At 41.3% G+C, this 16,735-nt stretch overlaps 1 long non-coding RNA gene across 1 annotated transcript; it reads right to left on the reverse strand.

Annotated features, from left to right (window-relative positions):
* Positions 1 to 613: 613 nt before the first annotated feature.
* Positions 614 to 15,334, reverse strand: LOC137819562 (uncharacterized). The gene is made up of 2 exons (XR_011082331.1): positions 14,901 to 15,334; positions 614 to 1,209 (listed from the first exon to the last, which is right to left on the reverse strand). It is a non-coding gene; the product is annotated as an uncharacterized lncRNA (long non-coding RNA).
* Positions 15,335 to 16,735: the final 1,401 nt, after the last annotated feature.

Below are 16,735 nucleotides of genomic sequence, written 5' to 3' on the forward strand. Positions count from 1 at the left end.
TGCTGGCGGTGGAGGTACAGCAAGTAGACCAGATCCTCGGTGTCGACCTCGTCTTAACAAAGACCGACCTCTAGGATGTCGTGCCTCATGATAATGACCCGGTGGTGATGGAGAAGTGCCTTTATTGTTTGTAGAGATTTTTTGATATGATTCCACTAGCAAAGTAGAGATGATTCTTTGACATTCTACGGAATCAACTTGAGTTGGAGAAAGAATAGGCACTTTTAATATAATTGGATCAATGTTCTATGTTTCAAGAACTCACCAAAAATTGCACCAAACACCAAACTCATATGTAAGATCCATCTATTGCCAATTGAACCAATTAAAAAGCTTTAAAAACATAAATGAACCGCACAAATCCAGCTAGAACAGAAAAGAACCGAACAAAGCTAGAAACTAAGCTGAATTACTGAACATAAAGAAGCTAAACATGTTTAGAAATTTTGTATGAAATGAAAAGATGAAGAAGAGAAGAACTTATGGAGATGAAGGACTTGGTTTGGTGATCACGCCACTTGGATGGTGAAGGCTCCAAGATAAGTGAGCTAGTGCCGCCACTTGAGAGAACCAAATGCACTCAAGATAAGACAAGGTGAAGGAGAAGACAAAGTTCTCACAATTCTCTCTCAAATTGAGTAGAGTTTCTTTATTACCAATTTCAATTCTGAATTGTGAAGGACCCAAGCTCTCTTTTTATAGGAGCAAGGGCCGGCCAAATACAAGCTTATTCTAGAAGCTACCTACTCCTACAACACACCCCCTACTAAGCTCACGCTTACTTCTAAGCTCACACCTAAGCTCACACCCCCCAAGCTCCTAAACTAAAGTCTAAAAATGCTTTTACAAAAGAGGTGTCTCATGTTTCCCTCTAAGAACTTTTTATTACACAAGAAACTATGAAAAGAGAAAACAACCTTCCATTATTTCCTAATGCCTTGAATTGGCTTCTTGTAAGCCTTTGAGGTGGGCTAAAAACTCCTTGAGCATCTATCACTTGAGCCTCTACCTCTTCTTGTCCTTGAATATTGGCCTCCATTTTGTCTTGATCTTGATCTCCATCATTTTTGGTGAATGGCAGAAGCATCATGGATTGAAGACGAAGCAAGGTCCTCCTAAGAGTGATGGTGACCTTGAAGGTGCACGAGAGGTAGGGATTGAGAGTGGTGAGGCCAACTTTATGCTGAGCTGGCTATTTGAATTTTGAATCTGAAATTTGAACCACAAGCAATTCAAGATCTTAGCAAACTTTTGGCGCTGGAATCACACCAAAACAATGCACCACATAATTGTGATAAAGATTTCAAATACATTGTCTAATTACCGTCTCTGTTGGAACCAGGATGTACACTCTTTTTGTTTGATTTATCATTTTTTTTCTATTTTGTCTTTTGATTTGATTCTTTTTTTCTTGTTTTTCTAATACATCAATCTGTATAAATCTAGAGTTTCATAATTTTTCTTTAACGTATTTTAATTTGATAAGAAAAATCAGTCAGCACAGAATTGAAAATTGAGTGATCCTAATTCTGGAATTAAAAATAATTTGAAGAAACTTCAAGAACACAATGGAATTGATGTATATGAATTTGTATGGATCTAGCACACAAATATGAACTTAAATCTAAAAAGAAAAATGCATCAAAGGATCAAACAAACTCAGATTAAAACTGGACTCAAATCAAATCAAGAAACCAAAATTATCAAAAAAAGCACTACATGGAATTGATGACAATTTAGGAGAAACATGACTAGACAAAACACAATTGGATTCAAAAATCAAAATGACTCAACAACACAATATGAACCGATTAAAATTGCAATAAAGACTAAAATAAGCCAAAAACAGAACAGCAACACAAATCTATATGGATCCTACACAAAATTTGCAAAATAGAAGCTCAAAAACAAATTGAACATGAATACACCGATTGGATTAAACCAAAACAGTTTCTAACAAAAAAATAAACTCAAAAACAACAAGACAATCAAGGATTCATAAAGAACAACACGGATTTGAATGAACACAAAAATTAAAATGAAATAAGGCACTTATCTCTTGAAGACCATGGCTCTAGATACCAAATGATGGAGAAGTGCCTTCATTGTTTGTAAAGATTGTTGGTGAATGGCGGAAGCATCATGGATTGAAGACGAAGCAAGGTCCTCCTAAGAGTGATGGTGACCTTGAAGGTGCATGAGAGGTAGGGATTGAGAGTGGTGTGGCCAACTCTACTTGGAAAAGGGGATTTGTGAAGATCAATAGCCTAACCTAAGATGTTTTTGAGCAAAAAGTGAAATTGGCACAATTTGGCAGCAATTCACTAAGTGTATTAATCTTGCAAAACTAAGAGCCAAGGCACTCCTTAAATAGCTTAGGAGGCCGGTTTACACAAGGTAAAAATGAGAGGGAAATTAAAATGTTATGCAAGTGTGAATGGCACCTAAAATTCAGCACATGGGAAGTAAGTTCTAGAATCTAACATGTGCAAGTAGATCTAGAATTTACGCTCCTCCTTGGGCTAATGTGGGCCGGTCCTAAGTTTAATTATGAGTTTAGGGAACTCTAATTAAACTTAGGTTAGCATTTTAGGTACCAATTTGCATGTTCAACAAAATTACAAAAGAAATAGTCTATGCTACTTTTAACAAGAAATTAAAAGTTATTCTACGCTAGGAACTTTGGCATCTTTGAGCATGTAGAGATAGGTCTCTCTACCATCAGTAGCAGTGTTCCAATCCTCTTCAAGCTTTCTAGCCATGGCCCTAGTGATTGGCCCAATATGACAAGGTGGTGGGCTTTCAGTTGTAGTGGTGCTTGGGCCTCTTCCATCAGGTGGTAATTTCGCTGGTCACAGCAGGAAGGAGGGTGCACCGCGTCCTAGTGGACCAAGGAAGTTCAGTTGACGTGATGTTCTTAACGACCTTCAACCAGTTACAGTTGTCCACGGACCAGTTAAGGCTCTACACCGGATGTTTGTATGGTTTTGTCGGGGACCAGGTAGAGGTTCGCGGGCACATCGAGCTGAGGACAACGTTCACGAATGGCGCAACTTCACGCACTACCAACATCAGGTACCTCGTTGTTCCTCGACCTATAATATACTGTTAGGAATGTTGAACCAAGTGGTGTTCAATGTTTTGAAGAATCCAAATCCTTTGAAGGATGATGAAGCCTCTGCTTTGCTTGATGCTACTGTGCTGGTTTAAGCTTTGTTCTGGGGTAGTTCAATATTGTAATCAACCCTTAGATTAAATCTCAAAGCAATTAGCATCTCAATTTTATCAAAGCAAAATGTTTTTCACACTAAGTTGAAACAACCGATTGTTTTGGCGAAACAACCGATTGTTTACACTTAGGTGTTTTGAGAAAGTTTGAAAACTGTTTTTGAATGGTGTTTTTGTTAAGTAAAAAAACAACCGATTGATTCGAGGAAACAATCGATTGTTTGTTTTAAAACCATAACAGAAAAACTGTTTTCTTTGACTGAGCTTTAAATGCTTTAACTGAATACGCTCCAGTCATTAAATGCTTTGACCAATCCATTTTAAATGCAATTAAAAGTTTGTTAAGATTTGATAACAAACTATATTCTTAGATATATTCTGAAAAACTGTTTTTATGTTTTAAGGATCTGGAAACAAAGTTTTGATCTAAGAGTTTTTCAAAGAGTTCTGAGATTGCAAAAGTGTTGAGAGATTGATAAAGGTGCTGAATAGGATTTTACTTGTATTGATTTCAAATTTTCATCTGTAACAAGTGTAATCTTTGTAAACTGCTGAACAATTCGTGTATGTGTTTTTGCTGAGATTGGTTGTGTGTTCTTGAGGTGTTCAAGATCAGCAATCTTAGTGTTGGCCAAGGAGAGTGTTTCTTGAGGTGTTCAAGGTCATTCTCTTGGTTGTGGTGTAAGTGATCAAGTGGTGATTGCTTAGTGGATATCCTCAGGGTTTCTGAGAAGACTGGATGTAGCTCTAGTTTGGAGTGAACCAGTATAAACAACTGTGTACAATCTCTCTATCTCTAAATCTTTAATTTCAGCTTGTTTGTTGTTTGCTGGTATAAACAACCGATTGTTTCGAAGAAACAACCGATTGTTTTTTCTAGTATTACATTTTTGCTTGCTGTTTTGGCTAACTGAATTGCTGAATCAATTGGTTTCTGAAATAAGTTCATTCTAGCTTTGAAAAGTTTGCGAAAACCCCTTTAAACAATTCACCCCCCTTTAGTTTATAGCCATCTTTTCTAACAAGGAAGACCAACTTTAAACAGGTTGGGAGCAGTTCCCTCCACGAGGCATATGAAGATGAAATTGCCTTCCCTTGAGGGGGCAGTGATCACCATCAAATCTGACCAGAAGGAAGCGAAGAGGTGCTATGAAAACAACCTCAAAACGAAGAGAAGGGTGTTTTCTGTCACTACCAGGCCCACAAGAGAAGACGGAGTGACCCGCCTAGAGATCACCCAAGAAAACCGGCCCCAACCCGCAGGAGGTATGATGGAGAGAGAAATCGGTGGGACGGCGTTAAAACTTGGGCGGTCCTTGAGCCAGGAGTCGCGGGATCAGTTTGCTGAGGTCATAGCACGACACCTTGATGCGTTCGCGTGGACCTCTGCCGACATGCCCGGTATAGACTCTGACTTCTTGTGTCATCGACTCACCATGGACCCCCAGGTCTGACCTGTCCACCAGAGAAGGCGAAAATTCAACGAAGAAAAGCATCAGGTCATACGAGAAGAGAAGGAGAAGCTACTGAAGGCTGGCCACATCAGGGAAATCCAGTACCCCGAATGGCTAGCCAACGTGGTACTAGTAAAGAAGGCCAACAGGAAATGGAGGATGTGTGTCGACTACACGAACCTCAACAAAGCCTGCCCAAAGGATTCCTACCCGCTACCCAGTATTGATGCTTTGGTGGATAACGCCTCCGGATGCAGACTACTCAGCTTCCTGGATGCCTTTTCTGGTTACAACCAGATCATGATGCACCCAAGGGACGAATGCAAGACCGTGTTTATGATAGAGATGTCTTGCTATTGCTAAAAGGTCATGCCCTTTGGGTTAAAAAACACGGGGGCCACCTACCAACGACTGATGGACAGAGTGCTAGCGCCCATGTTAGGCCGGAATGTCCAAGCATACGTGGATGACACGGTGGTCACCTCCCAGCAGAAGGAGCAGCACGTAGCTGACCTGGAAGAGCTATTCACCACGATAACAAAGTACAGGTTGAAGCTGAACCCAGATAAGTGTGTCTTCGGGGTTGAGGCAGGCAAGTTCTTAGGATTTGTACTTTATGAACGTGGGATAGAGGCAAATCCTGAGAAGTGTGCTGCGATAATAGGCATGAGGAGCCCGATCTCAGTCAAAGAGGTGCAGCAGTTGACAGGGCGCATGGCCGCCCTGTCCAGATTCGTATCGGATGGAGGAGACAAGGGACACCCTTACTTCCAATGGCTGAAGAGAAACAACAGGTTCGTATGGACCCAAGAGTGTGAAGAGGCGTTTGTGAAGCTAAAGGAGTACCTGGCCAGCCCACCAGTGTTATGCAAGCCAGAGTTAGGTACCCCACTCCACCTATACTTCGCGGTCACGGAGAAGGCGACAAGCTCGGTTCTATTGCAAGAGCAAGATCGGGTGCAGAAGCCGAGTTACTTTGTCAGCAAAGTACTGCAAGGGCCAGAGATGAGATACCAGACCTTAGAAAAGGCAGCTCTGGCAGTAGTGTTCTCAGCACGAAGGCTTCGCCACTACTTCCAGAGTTTCACTGTGATAGTAATGACAGACCTCCCAATCCGCAAGGTCTTACAAAAACCGAATGTAGCATGCAGAATGGTGCGTTGGGCAGTAGAGCTGTTTGAGTTTCACGTACAATATGAGCCTAGAGGCCCCATCAAGGGCCAGGTTTATGTTGACTTTGTGGTAGAACCGTCCTCGACAGCTACACATCAGGAAGGAACGGGTTTCAGATGGGTGCTTTCTATAGATGGTTCTTCGAACCAACAGGGTGTAGTGGGGCTGGTGTCATCTTGGAAGGACCAAATGGGTTGCTGATTGAGCAGGTCCTACGATTCGCCTTCAAGGCCAGCAACAACCAAGTGGAATACGAGGCCCTGATCGCTGGAATGTTATTGGCCAAGGAGATGGGAGCAAAGGGGTTGATAGCAAAGAGTGATTATTTGCTAGTTACAGGCCAAGTTACAGGGGAGTACCAAGTTAAAGACCCTCAGATGGTCGCATACTTGGAATACGTACAAGTCCTGAAGGAATCATTTGAAGTGTTTGAATTAGTCCACGTACCCAGAGAACAAAATGCCCGAGTTGACTTGCTTGCAAATCTCGCCAGTTCGGGCAAGGGGGGCAGACAGAGGACGGTGATTCAGGAGACCCTGAAAACACCTCGAATCACCACGGACAATGCGGCAGAAGTTCAATACATTAGCACATCGGAAGGGATGAGAAGGAGCCATCGGTCGTTAACACAGGAGACTTTGAAAACACCCAAAATAAGCAGATATCCGGTTGTTGGGGAAATAGGGTCGCAAGTTCACCAAGTCTACCAACATTACTTGGCTGATAATATGCTCCCGTTAGAACCCGCAGAACCGCGAAAGGTCAAGAAAAATTCAAGTAAGTACACCCTGATCGATGGGAAATTGTTCAGGCATGGATTCACCCATCCTATCATAGTATGTGTAGACAGTGAACAATGCACGCGCATCATGGCAGAACTACATGAGGGGATATGTGGTAGCCACATCGGCGGTCGATCTCTCTCATCAAAGGCCATTCGTGCAGGGTATTACTGGCCAACCATGAGGGAAGATTGCACGAGGTACGCCCAGCAGTGCAAACAGTGCCAACAACATGCTGACTGGCACAAGGCGCCTCCAGAGGAGCTGAGGTCGATCTACAGCCCATGGCCATTTCATACTTGGGGGATCGACATTCTGGGACCCTTTCCTTTGGCAGTACGGCAGATGAAGTACCTTGTGATTGCCATAGAGTATTTCACGAAGTGGATCGAGGCTGAGCCAGTGGCACAAATCACAGCCCATAAGATCCAACACTTCGTGTGGAAAAACATAGTGTGCCGCTTCAGAATATCGAAGAGATTGGTATCTGATAACGGTACCTAGTTTGCAAGCCAGCAATTGGGCAAGCTATGTGTGAAACTGGGAATAAAGCAAGTGTTTGCATCAGTAGAACACCCCCAGACGAAGGGACAGGACGAGTCGGCCAACCGAGTTCTGCTCAGAGGTCTGAAGAGAAGGCTGGACAAAGCCAAAGGGACTTGGGCAGAAGAAGTTCCTAGAATCGTGTGGGCCTACCACACTACCCCTCAGTCCACGACCAAGGAAACGCCATTCAGCTTGGTGTATGGTTCGGACGCCATGATCCCGGTAGAAATCCAGGATAACTCACCACGTTTCCAAAACTTTGTGGTCGAAGAGTCGAACGAGGAGAAAAAGGTTATCTCCTGGACCTACTGGATGAAGTGAGGGAGGAGGCAAGGATTAAGGCTGAAGCCTTGAAAAGAAGGGTTGAATACAGGCACAACTCCAAGCTGAGACCTCGGCAGTTCCAGGTCGTCGACCTAGTGATGCGAAAGGCCCACCCGTACCAGTTGGAAAACAAGTTATCTCCCAAGTGGACCAGCCCTTTCAAAGTAACGGAGGCCCTTGGGAATGGAGCAAACAGGCTCGAAACGTTAGAAGGTGGTGCGATCCCTTGAACTTTGAACGCGACCAATCTTAATTTTTATTTTACTTAATTGTGCATTGTACATGTTTAAGGGGACACTCTTTTTCCCTTATGAGGGTTTTTTAACGAGGTCACCTAAATAAAATTTTATTCAGTTAAGAAATGTGCATTGCAGTTAAATGAACCTCTCCCTTGTAGTGATAGGCCAAGAGTGGAAGTAATATGGTTCCCCAAGTGGACCTCCCTCTTGCGTAAGTTCACCAAGCATGAGAACAGTATGGTTCGACAGTTAAATAAACCTCTTCCCTTGAAGTGATACACGGAGAGCAGAGGTAGTTTGGTCTTCCCAATAAGCCCCTCTCGTGTAAGTTCACCAAGGCGAAGAATAGTATGGTTCGCTAATTGAATGAACCTCTTTCCTTGAAGTGATACATGGAAAGCATTGGTAGTTTAGTCTTCCCAATAAGCCCCTCTCGTGTAAGTTGAACAAGGCAAAAGGAAGCATGGTTCAAATGTCAAGGACTCGCTCCTTGATTTTTATAGCAAGGTCGAGATCAACTATTCAGATCTGTCCCTTTACTTTATAGAGCAAGGATGAGATCGCGAAAGAGCGGTTCACTCGGGTTAGAAACACCAAGGGAAGTCATACGCTACCTCTTGCGTATTAACTCCAGGGTCGAACAACATAGCTCACTGGTTAAATCCACCCTAACCTTCGTAATGTAGGAACAAGATCGGGAAGATACACTTCAGCCAAAGTCAAGAGCGGTATGGCTCACCAATGTTGACCAGAAGCATGGTCTTCCCGTCGATCCAAGGAAGGAAAGGATGAAGATGGAATTGCCCTACTTCGCAAGAGGAAGATCAAAAACAAAAAGGGGAGTGTACCCTTGATCAAAGGTCGTACCAGGTAAGGGATTCGCTCGCACAACATACAAGTTAAACGTGCTACCTAAAGGGAGAGTCTAGGTCAAAGGTGCTATTGGCCGAAATCAACACAAGTAGGGGCGGAAGAATGTGGAGTGAAGCAAGTAAGGCAACAGTTAAACAGAGGATAAATACTTATAAAGGTATACGTGCAAAGAGAGTTTGTTTGTCAACAAAGACAGAGTTACAAAATGAAGTCATTCTCGTAGCACGAGTTTCCCGTCAACAACGCACTTGGACTCACCAAAAGGGGTAAGATCCACCTCAGGATGCACACAGGCAAACTGAGCGATGGCATCTTCAAACCCCTCACCATAAGCGTCAGCGGCATTGTTTGCGAGCTCCTCCTCTGTCTTTTTGAAGGACTCAATCGTCTCAGCCAACAACTCAGTCTTCTAAGCCAACTCGCCCTCAACCTGCCCCAGAAGGACCTCGCGCTGAGTGGCCCTCTCCTCCAGCTTAGCCATTTTGTCCTTCAGTTTCGCCACCAGCTCTTCGAGCTCGACTGCATGGGTGCGAAGAGGCAAGATTTTCGCTTCTAGTTCAACCGCCTCTTGGCCCTTGTCATGAAGGGCCTTTTTGGTGTTCTTATCATATTGGCAAAGGCTTGCCAACTCCAAGTACATGGCGGTCTCGCGATTCGTGAAGATCTTGGTCATGGTCGACAGTTCCTCCTCGAGCTTTGCCACTCTTACCTTTAGGCCTTCGTCCTCTTGGGCCCTGTTAAGCGCAAGATTGGAGGCAAGTAAGAGGTCCCCAAGGCCATCGGCCACGCGGTCCTGAAGGAGATTGCCGCTTAAGCCCTTCATCACCTCCTTGTCTTGGAAGCGACTGAATATACGTTGGAGGAGTAGGGGAAGTGGTGAGGTGGAGGGCATCTCTTGGCTCTCAGGGGCACTCTCTCCTCCACTCTCGCGGACAACAAGGGGCAGTGGAGAGGAGGCACTTGGAGCATGGTCCATAAAGGTCGGGGTCCCACCCGATGCAAAAGTCGAGGGTGCCACGCCTCACCTACTCTTGACCTTTTATAGACAAGGCCGGTGCATGTCTCCTCGTCATCAGTTTCGACGGCCACTACCCCTTCTGGCCTATCAACAGCAGGGGCTGGTTCGGTTGGATGAGGGGCAGGATTGGCTGAGGTCGAGGGGGCAATGGGCGTTGATGTGCCCTCCCCGACAGCGGTCGCCTTTCGTTTGGCCAGCAGGTCAGCCAACTTCTTTTTCTTATCGTTATTAAGGCCCATATCTGCACACAAGACAGCAAGTTAAGGCAGGAAACAGTAAACGAGGAAAGTATGCAAACAAGAATGAAGTGAAAAACAAAGTGATGGCATTTCATGTGTTCTTCTTGAATCAAAGTAGTAAAAATGATGCGGAAGCAATGGGTGAGTGAAACAAAGCCCTCCTAGGAGTTGTGTTGGCTTTGAAGGTGCATGAGGAGTGTGATGTTTGAGTGGTTCGGCCAGCTCAAGGGAGAAAGGTGAAAGGATTGAAGTTTATAGCCTAGATTTCTAGGAGAAGTAAAGCTAGTGCACAAAAATGGCAGCATAACAATACTCAATTAAACTTGAAAATACAAGGTGTAGGCTCCTCCTTTTATAGGCTAAGGAGGACCATAATGCAACCCTAATGCTAGCCAAATGAAATGTAAATGTGAAGCACATGGGTGCACAAATGAGCACATGGGGAGGGGTGTGTCTAGTTTTTATGCTCACCCCCCCTCCATGGTCTTTCTAGAATGTTCACACAAATATGCTTTCTACACTACTCTAATTACTAAGCACCCCTAATGGGCCTTTATGTAACAATTACAAAGGTCTTCTCTTCCCAAAACCGTAGCTTTGACCCATATGTATGTGAAGCTAGACGGTCTAGAAGGAATCCTCATCATGGCCTAGACGCTCCTTATGTAGCCGCTCCCCATCATGGCCTAGACGCTCCTCTTCATGGGTTAGACGCTCCTTTTTTAGTCTAGACGCTCCTCATCATAGGCTAGACCGTCTAGTCTTGGAAGCTTGGCTTTCATAGTGTGGTGAGCTTGGGCCTTCCTCCATCACGAAGCATGGAACGAAGAAGTACCAATATGTGCCTTAAGGTTCTTTGGGCTAAACTCACGCTTGAGTAGCTCCAAAGTGCTAAAAGGGGCAGAGAATCCGGAGAGGAGCTCGCATACCCCCATGCTCTTGAGGGGCAAGGTCCTCAAGACTTTGGGGCTTCTGAAGGATGGGTTTCTCTATCCAGTACAAGGGAAACCCATCAAGAAGGGCAGGGTCCCTCTGATTGCTCCTGATTTTGAAGAAGATCTTTTTGAACCCCTTATATGATTGTTGGAAGAGCGTTAAGAGTACCCTACCAGCCACCGCGTTGAAACTAACCCACAATTTCTACCCAGGATCCTTCACTTCGAAGAAGAAGAGGAAGGTGTCTACAGATGGCGTAAGGGCCAAGGCTGTAGCTGAGAATGGCAAAGGCCCTTACAAATGCCCAACTGTTGGGATGTAGTTAGGCGGGAGCTACGTTCACCTCCGTCAGAAGAGTGCGTTCGAATGGAGTAAGAGGTAACCGCAGCCCCAGCCTTCGGAAAATGGTGGAATAGATGAAGCAGAAGGGGCCCTCCGGATCAGAAGCTTCATTCGAGCATACCAGTTTGCCCTCGTGACAAGCCACTACCCGCACGAACTTATCATGGTCCTTACCGAAGACACAAGAAGGTGGCAGGTTTGTTTCTTCCTATTAGTCGCTATGGTCTTGAGGGTCATAAAAGTGGATGAAGTTGAAGTGGAATTGGAATCTGAAGGAGAAGCTGGTTCAGGAGCTCGTTTAGTCATCTTGGATAAGAAAGCTAAAAAGAAGAAGAAAAATAGTAACTTTAGAGGTGGAAGGTGGCGCAACTCGATAGAACCAGAAGAAACCCAGAAAAAAGAGACTCAAAGCATGAACAGTAGAAATGAACGCACAGAGAAATGCATAAATCATAAACAGACCCAGACAGTTATAATCATGTTACCAGCAACGAAATCATAAAGGGTAAAGCGATCGGGGAGTAAAAATCATACCTTTTGAATATTGGGATTCGAGGGTTTGAGTTTTGGAGGAAAAATAAGATAGCATTTTTAGTTTTTCGCAGAACCCTAAGGGAAGGTTCGTGTAAGTAAAAGTAATGAAACAGTGATGGGAGCGTAAGGGTTAAAGTGCTTTGAACAATGTGCGAAGAAGTTCGAGCGCCAACAAGTCCCAGCCATCGATCGTAACACGTGTACGTTGATCAGCGAAGAATGATGAGACGTCGCTTCAGTGTAATGTTCATGTCCGCTACCCAGAGCCACGTAGGTCACGCGCCGCGATCATTTAGTCTCTTCGCTGAAGCAAGCTACAGCTCAAGACTAGGGGGCTTGTGTCCCGACCAGACATTGCGCACCAATGCTTGGTAATGGAAGGGGGTCACATGAGGTAGGCCCCATACGCTCCTACCAGGGGATTGGTTAGTCTTTGAGATTGTTATCCTAAGACCGATGTTGGAGATCAATATCGCACCTCGCTAATAGAGGGAGAAGATCGGACATCGGTCATTCGGACGTAGTAGGGGGCCACGTGAGGTGGACCCTTGAGTTTTGTTAAGATAATAGTTAAGGACAAGAGATGTGTGGGAAGCCTAAGTCACGAGGGATCCATGCACGTGGTGTGTATGACGCATGAAGGCAAAGCACGTGTGGATAATCCTAGGAGGCGTTAAGGCCCATTAGGGTTAGGGTTTCCAGGGAAAGCTGCATGCATGGCACGTGAATACTCAGGGCACCCACGAAGTAGATGGCGCTAGAGATTAGGTGCGCAAGTTGGTACCCAAGCGGCCACTCGTTGCACTCTAGTTAAGGGAAGTTCATGTGCCAGATACGCTAAGATTCTATGAATAGCGGCGCAAGGACATTCTCCAAGGAACCCTAGTCAAGGGTAACGACGCAAAGGTAAACCATAGTTTCAGCCTATATAAAGGGTGCCAAAACCCTAGTAAGGTACGCAGTTTCTAAGACTGAAGCTAATATACACACTTGGTGTTTCTTTGCCCTAATACTGACTTGAGTGTCGGAGTGCAAACGGCGGCTAGGGCGCCCCTTTGTCTTTGCAGGTGAGAGGTTTCTTGATCAAGAAGGCACGATTCTCAAGCAAGATCGAAAGACCAAAGCAGTTGTTGGAGTCAACTGGCGAAGTGAGTCAATCGGCAGGAACAATATACAAACAGTACACTCATTCTAGGTCTAGCTAAAGAGAGAAAAAATCAATCAATAAATACTAGAATCATAACAGAAAAAGACAAAATAAATGTTATTCACCTCTATAAAGAGAAACAACTAAGAATTAGAAAAGACATAATTAATATTAGGATCCTTCTATAACTCTAGTATCCATATCCTTTAATAGGGAGTTTTTCATACTCCAAATTTGGAATGAAAGCATAATACAGTCTTTCCACCAAGATTTTGTTAGGAAAGCTAGAAAGTAAATCAATATCAAGACTTTAGCATAAAAACTTGTTGTTTGTTGCACAGTGAAATCATCCAAGGCCAAGAAAGTGTCTATGCCTTTTGCTATGGAAAATATGGTTTTTAAGTCCAATATGTTAGAATTAATGGCTTAAACAATATGAGAGGTGATTTTCTTATCAAAGATTTTCGCAAAGATTGAATAAGAGTGAAACTTTATCACAATTCACAGATTAAGCAATCAAACAATGTACAAGAAACTATTTGCAGAATTTCAATCGGTTGAAACTTCGTTTTAACCGGTTGTTTATGGCAACAATAAAAGCATAATTAAAACAAACAGTTTATAAGGAGTGAGAGAGAGAGAGAGATTTACTCAGTCAATTTTATACTGGTTCACTCAACCTTGAGCTACATCCAGTTCCCAGAACAACCACTAAGTTCCACTAGTAATCACTCACAGATTACAATTTACACAAACACAAAGAGGTGATTTTGAAATCACAAGAACCACTCACCCTCTTTGCAAACACACACCTTTAGTCAGAACACCCTCTGACTTTACAGTATTTCCACACACTTACAAGTTTACGAAAGAACAAATACAATAATCATGAAAGAAACAGATTACACCTGAGTTTATAGGAATCAGAAAACTCATATGATCAGACCTTGAACCAGTGCACAACTATTCAACAATCTCGCAAACCTTTGAAAAACTTTTCTCAAAATCAATCTCAATCTCACTGTATTTGATATCTAACTTCTGTATTTTGTTTTAAAAGAAAAGTCATATTTATAGCCCTCAAAACTAGGCCGTTCTAGGCAGCATTTATGAGCCAAAACAATTTAGATTCACTTCCAAAACAGATTAACAAGTTTTCAAAAAATTGTTATGAAATGTCACAATCAACCGGTTGAAAAGTCGTTTTAACCGGTTGAATTGGTTAGGCAGTTATTTAACCAAGTCAAAAATAGTTTTAAAACCTTCAAACAAGCTAAGTAACAAACAACTGATTATTTCGAAGTTTCAACCGATTGTTTTTCTTTTTGCTTAGAAAAACACTTTTCTCTTTTAAAACAGATTTAGCAAGTTTGTGCAAGGGACTAGGAATGATCTTTACAAATATTCTAAACAACCTAAACTAAGCCCAAACCAAAAGCAGCACAACTTCAACCTTCATTATAGATTTGAAACATCAAAACTCCTATACTCTACACAATACTCCAAGGACAGTCTATGTATTCTGACCTAAGATGTAATATTCATGGTTAAAGGAACAAAATCCTTACTCCAAACAAACACTCTCAAGAAACTTGGAGCTAATTGTCATGAACCAACCGCAAACAGCATTCTCATGTCCTCCAAAGATGCAAATTTGAATTCATAAAAACCCTTACCAAAAAAATAACATTTCCCAAGAGATTTCCAAACAAGATTAAGCTTCTTGTGTAGTTCTCGATGAGTTAAAAGTTTATGTCCCTTGACCAAAAGAACCCTCCAATTGAGGTGATTTTGGCATGCTTTAAAACCCTAAAAATATATACATTATGAAATTTAAACAACCATAAAATCTTGTTAATAAAGAAGGTTGAAAATCACTAAAAAAAACATTAAATAAAAGATAATTTTAAAAAGTTTAATAACTAATTACGGTATTAATTAAATTGAATATTAATTTAAAAATTATTAATATTTAAAATAATTTTTATTATTAATAAAAAGTTTTTTAAATTTTTATTTAATTAAAATTAAAAAATCAAGAAACACCAAGAAAAGGGAACGAAACCTCAATAAGTTTTTCCAAACCGTGACAAAGCTGCACGCAATGATCAAGAGCCACGTCCAAACCAATCTGCACGTAGCGACTCCTTCAACAAGAGCAACCGAGTGCCCAGAAAATAACAAACCCACCACCGCTTGGGAACTTTCCAAGGCACGTCCCAAAACCACGCGGAGCAGTTGTGCAGATAGCACTGCCACGAACTCTGCACCGGAAGAGACGCCACTCCCTCACCGCCTGGAACTGCAAGCCACAAAAGCTGACTGTAGAAGAAACCAAACATCAACCACATTTGACCACACAATCTGCACCGAACACGCCACTCCACTCTGCCACGTAAGAAACCGCAAACCTGATATAGACATAATCCACGAAAGCCCCCACCTGCACCAACGTCATAACTCCATTTTTTTCCATAAATAACACTCTTCCCAACATTATATCCCCCAACTAGTAATCTTTCTCTTTTACTTTCCAAAGAACACTTATTTTTTATGATGAGAATTCGGGTTTCGAGGAACCGAGTTCTCACCTTCATGTTTTATTTGCTAAAAAAAATTACTCTTAGAATTTGATTTTTTGGGAACTGAATTGTAAGAATATTTTTTCGTTGATAATAAACACGAGTAGAAAATAGTTCAGATGATGATCGAAATTCAGTTTATAAAAAATATAATTTTGATTTTATTGTATAAATGTTAATCAAAAATTAATTATATGATAATTAAATGTTGTTTGAAGTTGGCTATTGACGGGCTAAATTTTGGTGTGGTTTTTAATTTTTTTTCTTATTTCTTATTTTTAGTATTGGAGTGAAAAGAATTTTGGTTTTTTTTATGGATGTTCAAAATTCAATTTTCAATTTTAAATTTGGCGTATGTTCATCCGGAACTAGTTATGTAGTGACTGAATGTAGAGATAGTATTTTGTAATTTTTTTTTATAATGAAAATGGGCAGAAAAGGGTCATTCGGTGGATGATTGAAATCTGATATTTGAAAAAATCGACTTTCATATCGGTGTATGAATGTTTATCTAAAATTAATTATGCAATAAACAAATTTGGTGACCGTGTTTTTAACATTTTTTATTTATTTGTCTCGAGTGAATGGAAAAGAAAAAAAGAAATATAAAATAAAATAATTTTTCCGTAAGTAAAAAATGTTTAAAAAAATTTAATTAAAAATGGAAAGAATAAATTTTAAATATTTATATAGTGAATTTAAATTTTTATAAATGAAATAGAAGAAAATTTGAAATTTGAAAATTAAAATTTAAAAATATAAAAAATTATAAAGGATAATATCAATACAAAGAGAATGAAATAAAATATTTTATAAGTATTTTGATGTAAGTAAATATTGTGGGTAAAATAAATGTAAAATTATAACATTGTTTTGTTTTTTATAGTAAATTTGAATTACGAAGAATAAATTATAATAAATTTGTAAATATATTTTATAATAAAATTCAAATTGGATGAAAAAATTATAATAAATTATAATATCTGTACGAATTTAAATGTTGGTATTTTTTTATTTTTTTTGTTAAAAAGATATCAAAATAAGTATTAGTAAAACTTAAATAAAATTGTCTGGGTATTTTATAAAAAAATATTAATTGAATGGTTTAAAAAAATATAAATAAAAATTAAGTTATACATTGCTTATATGTATGTGTTCTCGTTGGTTGATATCGTTTGGATTGAATGGGCGAGCTCCACTTTTGACTTGTTTCCAATTGGTGCTTCGAAGTATCGTTCCTCTGGGACAAAGGGGGCTCTACCTGTTGATCACACTCCGACGATTAAGTCAGTGAGAGCATTCAAACTAAAAGTTGTTT

Source organism: Phaseolus vulgaris, chromosome 10, assembly GCF_000499845.2.
Source record: "Phaseolus vulgaris cultivar G19833 chromosome 10, P. vulgaris v2.0, whole genome shotgun sequence".
NCBI classification, from domain to species: Eukaryota; Viridiplantae; Streptophyta; class Magnoliopsida; order Fabales; family Fabaceae; genus Phaseolus; species Phaseolus vulgaris.